General features: G+C 37.0%; 1 pseudogene; it reads right to left on the bottom strand.

The window, feature by feature from the left end:
• Window positions 1-6,501: 6,501 nt before the first annotated feature.
• LOC102768885 lies at window positions 6,502-7,098 on the bottom strand (annotated as a pseudogene).
• Window positions 7,099-7,483: the final 385 nt, after the last annotated feature.

Genomic DNA, 7,483 nt, shown 5'->3' with positions numbered 1-7,483 from the left:
CCCCTAACTGCCTCTGCCTTGGCCCCACCACCATGGCTTTGTTCAGAAGGATGTCTGGAAGGTCTCCCAGTCTAATTAGCATATTACGCTTGTATTAGTATAGATGGGTACTTGGGTTACTTCCACATCTTGGCTATTGTAAATAATGGGACAATGAACATAGGGGTGCATATATTCTGTTATATTAGTGTTTTGGATTTCTTTGGATATACACCATGAAGTAGAATTGCTGGGTCATAAGACAGTTCCATTTTTAATTTTTTGAGTTACCCTCACACTGTTTTTCTTAGTGGCTGCACCAATCTTTATTCCCACCAATAAGGGTTCATTTCTCCACATCCTCTCCAACACTTGTTATTTGTGATTTATTGATGATAGCCATTCTGACAGGTGTGAGAGGATATCTCACTATGGTTTTAATTTGAATTTTTCTGATGACTAGTGATGTTGAGCATCTTTTCATATGTCTATTGGCCATCTGTATGCCCTCTATGGAGAAGTGTCTATTCGGGTAAACTGCCCATTTTTTTAATTGGAATTGGATTGTTTTTTGTTGCTGTTGAGTGACTGATAATTCTTAAGAATGTACTTTTTTACTATACAAACTTTTAACTCTTCTTTCTTCTTTGAAACACTTCTTAGTTTTTACCTAGATGGGTTGCCAGTTTACAAAATTGAATAAACTTTTATCATTTATTTATAGCCCAAACCTCCAGACTCTTTTTGAGTTTTTTAAACAAAATTAATTGTTGATAAGTTACTAGCAGAGTCAAGGCCCACCAGTCAAAGACCACCAGGAACTCCCACCCGCTCTGTCAACAAAGTTGCTTTCGTTAACATGTATTGCAATACGAAGGGAGAGTACACGCTGTGGAAATCTTTGGCTTGTGGGCTTCAGCACTGACATCTGGCATAATTCTTCTTATACCACAGCTTATTGCATGCCAATAAGCCTGTAAAGTCATCCTTTATTGATAATTGGGACATTGGAGGTGGCAGTAATTTTGCCCAGAAGCCTTCAAAACCAACTTAGTAGGCACTCATCTAATCTATTAGCATAAAGATAATCATACATTTAAATTTGTTTCCCTGAAGAAAGGGATGGGAAACCCAAAGGAAATAGCTCAGTTAAATGTAAATGTGTGTGCTGTGGAGCTATTGATTAAATTTAAATATCCATATCTCCTACTGTTAAAGTGTTAACTCTATACTAAACACTAACTCACTACAGAAATGTCCTGTATTACTTTTCAGAAGTTAATATTGAACAGGAAATCCAGTTGCAATATTAAGAAATTCAATCAAGAATAACTCAATGGAAGACATAATGTATTTATATAATATTCATATAACAGAGATAAGTTGCTTCAATGGCTTGAAACTAGGTTCACAGAATTTTAACTAAAGGTTAAGCTTTTGGAGTAATAGGCTTCAAAATAGCTATCACTGAGCTCATGTCTCTCTTGAAGCTTAGATTACATTTTGAATATGTGATTTATAATACATAAGGTGTTAGTTAAAGATAAGTACTATTATTAAATGTATCTCATCTATGTAAAGGGCACTTGCTGATTACTGTTTCATCTATCTATATTCAATTATCGTGAAAAATGAACAATTTCCAGGACATGTCAAAGGCAAATGATTACAGGTCTATTTCTGGCCCTTATAGTCAACTTCTTCTCAGCCTATTAGAGGTCAAATTTTCAAATATTTTCCATTCTAAATGGAAAGGAATAACTATGTTTTTTGCATAGACTTAGGAAATGGTCTTGTTTTCAGAGTCTAAGTTTCTTTTATGATGTTACTATTCTCATAAACATTTTTTTTTATTCCTCAACATCCCTGGCATCCTTTTGAAAACAATCACAAAGATTATGTTAGATATTAGAGGGAGTCAAATGGAAAAAAAGAAATATCTTGAGGCAAATGTCCAATACATCAACTATCAACCGAAGTACAGAGTCCATGACCTTAAGGCCCACTACAGAGTAACCCCATCTTACCAGTGTGGCTCAATCTAGAACTTCTCTCCCAGAAGATCCTGCTCTTCCGTGAAACATGATTTCACATAGTACATGGGTCATGCTGGGTGACTGCTTCTTCACACATTTCCTCAGACCATTTCTTTTCCATGTATGAATTTATCTTTTCTTCTCCATCACACTTTCAATAATAGAATATCTTTCATTTTAGCAAAGACTTATGTATAGAAAGGTCATTACATTATTATTTGTAATAGCAAAAAGAAATGACAAAATAAATGCCAATAATGAGAGTTGATTGAATTAAAACATATCCACATAATGAAATATTATGGTGCCATAAAATCATATTTTTTGCTTTAAATTTTCATGCTTTAGTCACTTTTTTGTCTTTTTTCTTTTGCTTTGTACTTTGAAATAATTCTAGACTTATTTTAAAAAGCCACAAGAATATTGCATGGAGTTTCTATACATATTCCTCATTCATCTTCACCAATGTTAACATCTTATCTACCTATAGTACTATTACCTAAATGAGGAAGTTAACATTTATATGATATTAACAGATCTACAGACCATACTTGAATATCACCAATTGTTCTGCTAGTGTTCTTTTTCTGGTCTAGGATCTACTTCAGAATCCTGAGTTCAAGTTAATGTCATGACTCCTTAGTCTCCTCCATTTAAGGACAGTACCTAAGTATGTCTTTGTTCTTCATGAACTTGACATTTTGAAATATACTGGCCAGTTATATAACTAGATAAGGATATGCTTTCTCATAACTAGATTAGGGATATGCATTTGGAAGTAGAGGATCTAGCTATGTCCTATTACTAGAGATTAAAAAATGATATTTTACAGAAAATTAATGGCAAAGAAAAATGCTTAGACTATAATTTTAAATAAATTGAGAACATTACAACCTCTGTATTTTATGTGTTTATAATGTTGGAAACACATGTAGGTATATAGGAAAATTACAAGTTGTAAAAAGGTCAACAATAGTTATCTCTACATTATAAGAGAATTTTTAGTGACTTTAGAAAATATGTGTGTGTTTTTCCAATTTTATCTAATAAAAACATTTTCATAATCATAATTGGAAAAATATAAATTTGACTTGAATGATGCCTTTTCTGTAATATTTCCTAATCCTTACGGCTGGAAGTTTCTCTTCTATTTCTTTGCATCTCATGTATGGTCTGTATTGTATATTTTCTGTACTACAGTTATTTGTGCTCCTCTTTGCTAGAACATCATCTCTTTGATGTCAGAGAGCATAGCTCATTCAAAGTTAAACTGTCTCCAGCCTGTTATCAAGTGCCTTATACACAGAACTCATCAAAAAGTATTCATTGGCTAAATTATTTACTTGTGTAATTTCCATTTGGAATGCATCTTCTGGTATCCTACCAGTTTAAGAAAAACATTTGTCAAAGCCCCCCTTTTATCATTACATATGTATGTCTAATATGTTCATTTTCTATAAGCCAGTGAAAGTCTTTAAAGGATAAAAAAAATACTAACAAAAACCCCATCAGTTAACTAAATGTTTTTTACTGGCCATATAAGAATACAAGTTAAACAAAAGAAATGTGTGACTGTTAGCATGAGAGGAAAAGATTAAGTCAGCATCATCTCTAATTCTTACCAGCATTCTTCTCCCAATTACCTTCTTTCTATCCTATCTCAATATACAGTGGTCAGCAAACTGCGGCTCGCGAGCCACATGTGGCTCTTTGGACCCTTGAGTGTGGCTCTTCCTAAGCCTTAGGAGTACCCTAATTAAGTTATCAACAATGTACCTACCTATATAATTAAAGTTTAAAAAATTTGGCTCTCAAAAGAAATTTCAATCGTTGTACCGTTGATATTTGGCTCTGTTGACTAATGAGTTTGCCGACCACTGGTAGAAAGTTATTTTTAAGGAAGCAGCTGATTCATGACATCTACGTGAGCAAAGCATTCATAAAATGCAGCTTGCCAATATTTCTGCTGTGTGACTGAAATGGCTGCCACAGTCATTCATGAGTAGTGTTTGCTTGAATAGGGTGTGAAAATGATGCCCCTCCCTTCTTCCAGGTGCAATGATTCTGGGCAGGTAACAACATTGCCGTTCCTCTGAGCAAGCATTTCTGTGAGCCACACAACAGCTCAGAAAGTTATGGGCTTTACAGTAAAGTATTTTGAATTATGTAGCATAGTTTAGAAGTTAAATAATCTATGGGTGTCATTCTAGAAGAAAGCCATGATGACTTGATTTTAAAAAACACATACATTTTAAACTTTAACTGGTGAATACACAATACAATATACAGATGATGTATTATAGAATTGTACCCCTGAAACCTACATAGTTTTATCAGCCAGTGTCACCCACAATAAATTCAATTAAAAAGACCCACATTTTAAGATTCTGTCTTATGTTTTTTGACTACTGGAATTTAGCATATTGCTTAAAATATATACATTATTAGGGCAATAGATCATCCTAAACCCTTTATTTGGCTGGTGTCCTTACCAAGTTAACCAGAATTTTTCAGAAAACAAAGCAAAACCAAACAAAACCTTTCTTCCAAAAGCCTTGAAAACAAACCTTGAAAGACAAAAGCCAATTCTTGGATTGAAAACACTTGTAAAGTATTTGGTTAAAACACAGGCCCAGCCGGAGATTTAATAGACTAATGTGCACCATGTGAGAAAGAAATATGTTTGAGAAAGAAATATGACACCCAGTGTTTCACAAATATCAATTGACCAGAAAACCATATTTTAAAAGCATATTAAGTTCTCCAAGAGAATAAAACTTCAGAAGTGTTGGACAACATATGTTCTTATTGACTCCAAACTGTATGGACATTTAGAAATGTTTAATCCCACTTAAGTCCTCATGGAGGGTTTATCAGCTCCTACTTCCAAAGACACGTAGGGCATGCCCTTCCCCTTCTAGAAAGCACTAGTTAAAAAAAAGAAAGAATCTTCTTATTCTGTGCCTGAACGGCCCACTTTTAACATTATTCAATCAGCCCCAAGTTACTTCTCTGGGGTAATAGGACCTTCCACGTGATGGCACTTCATAGGACAAGCTGGGGTTTTATTGGAGCTCAGAACTTCTGAATGACCAGTTTCATCGGTTAGATATGTCGAGGATTTTGTTTATAATAATTCTTCCTGGGCTTCTGACAAAATCTCTAGTGGTACTGAATATGGCCTTAGTCACATTCTTGCTTTCCCAGGTGATTTTTTAAAGAGGGCGGAACGATGAGGTAAGAAGGACGCCCTAAGCATGAGAACAAAGGCAGGTAGAGCCTGCCTGACAACTGTCTCAATAATTCTGAGTTGTGGAAAGGAAATTCCTGCCCTGCCCATGACTGCCAGAATCACAGATTTCAGAAGACAGTTTAGAAAAGCTGCTTTGTCTTTGAAAAAACGTCTCCTGTTACTCACTAAGGGGAAACCCAGAGCAAATGCCAAGACTCTGCATTGCTAAAATAATCATCTGCCACAGGGAATTCCATCAGGGGATCCAAGAACTGGCATGACCAAGCATTTTGAGAACATATTTAAACAAAAAGGAAGATAACTTTCTTACTTACCATAGACACTGAATGCCCCCTCTGAGTCTAGTATATATACTAGAGGCCCAGTGCATGAAATTCATGTATGCGTGGGTAGGGTCCCTAGGCTTGGCCGGCGATCAAGGCTAATCTGTGGGGTGACCAGCACGGCAATCTGGGGGCCCTGTTGGCACCCTCCTTGAAGGCAATTGGTGGGGCGATTGGGGGCAGTGCCAGCTCACTTGCCAGCTAGCCCCACACCACTTACTGTCTGGCCCCACCCCTTGCCACCACCACCGCTGATCACCTCCATCTGTGGGGCGATCAGCGAGGCAATCAGGGGGTCCCTGCTGGCACCCACCTTGGCTGGCCTGGGGCTTGCAGGCTGGGGGCAGCTCCTGCACTGAGCACCTGCCCCCTTGTGGTCATTGCACATTATAGTGACCAGTTGTTCCACTGGTCGTTCGGCCATTTGGTTGATTTGCACATTAGGCTTTTATTATACAGGATTATATATATATATTCTTCAAAGCTATCACCCTGATAAAGACACTTATTCAGTTAAATAAAATATCTTTAAAAAATTCAACAGTGTATACATTCAAAAATAATCTGCTGATTATTATTCCAACAGTGTTTAGAGTATACATACTACAGAATTTACAGATGTCTATAATAGTTTGTAGATTGTTACATATATTGCTTTTTCAAGAAATACCATTAATAAAAATGCATGATGTACAATATCCCATGAGAACAAGAAAAAGAATAGATTTATAAGATAAAACATCTTTTAGGCTTGACTGTTCATTGCAATCACCTGGAGTGGGATTCACTGTAGGAAAAACAAACCCAACACTCTTCTCTGCAACATGTTCTGAGTTTTCAAAGGTTCAGAGTCAAGTATCTTTTAGTCATTTCCCAGCATAACAGGACACATAAGGTGCTCTCCCTCTCTTCAGAAAGTCTGATCCTCGCCAGTGCTTTATCTGGAAACTACTTTCTAAGACAAGATGTAGCCGTGCTGGTTAAATTCTTCCCACTGCCCACTTTGCACCTGCTGCAGCCATACAGGTTGGCACCTTGTGGCACCACACCCAGGGTCAGCACTGCCACCCACTTCACTCTGAAGGAGAAGAGAGCCCTGAAGGTGAATATGACCCACAGCACTGGACAGGCAACAAGTCCTGACCAGAGTATTCTTGACTTGGCCCCTAATACAGTTTTATTTTCTTGGGGGGATGCCTTCTTGGCCTCAAACACCGAATGGCTTTTTCCATCTTCATCCATATGATTCTATCAATGCACACCAACCATTAGTTTGCCTGTGACATGCTTGACTGCCCAAAGTCACATGACAACAAGGTAATTGTCACCATGAAGGCAACAATTCATGGAGAATATGGAGTACAATTACATTGACTAGAAAGCATGAATGAGAAAATGATGCCACTTGGTGTCTGATTTTGAATTTTGGGGGTCTATTAGCTGTTTCTGCTTCTGTATCAAACAGTGCAACATTTTCAGTGTCCTCATTACTGTCTCGCTACAACATGGAGACCCTGTGCCAACTCTGAAATACAGGTGCAGCAAAAGTAGGTTTGCAGTTGTTTGTATGGAAAATAATACAGTAATTAATAAATAATTAATTTTTGTCCCACCGTGTAGATCCAAAGTACGAAGTTTGTACACATAAAGACTCAGGTAATATTGTACATAGCAGGTGCCAATTCCATTAGTCTTAAGGATATATTGTATGTTGATTCACTCAATACTTTTTTTACACCCTTTTTCCAATGCCACTTTCCTAGAATCCCTCACAAATACCTCTGACCAGTAACACAATTACAACCAATGAGACCAAAGGCAATATTTAATGGGGACTTGTGGCAAAGCTTTTTGCTCTCATGGTTAAGGCTCTGCCCTCTTTTCCACTTTTG

Source organism: Myotis davidii, unplaced genomic scaffold, assembly GCF_000327345.1.
Source record: "Myotis davidii unplaced genomic scaffold, ASM32734v1 scaffold313, whole genome shotgun sequence".
Classification (NCBI taxonomy): domain Eukaryota; kingdom Metazoa; phylum Chordata; class Mammalia; order Chiroptera; family Vespertilionidae; genus Myotis; species Myotis davidii.
The sequence above is the reverse complement of the archived record's forward strand: the minus strand, read 5'-3'. Positions and strand labels throughout refer to the sequence as shown.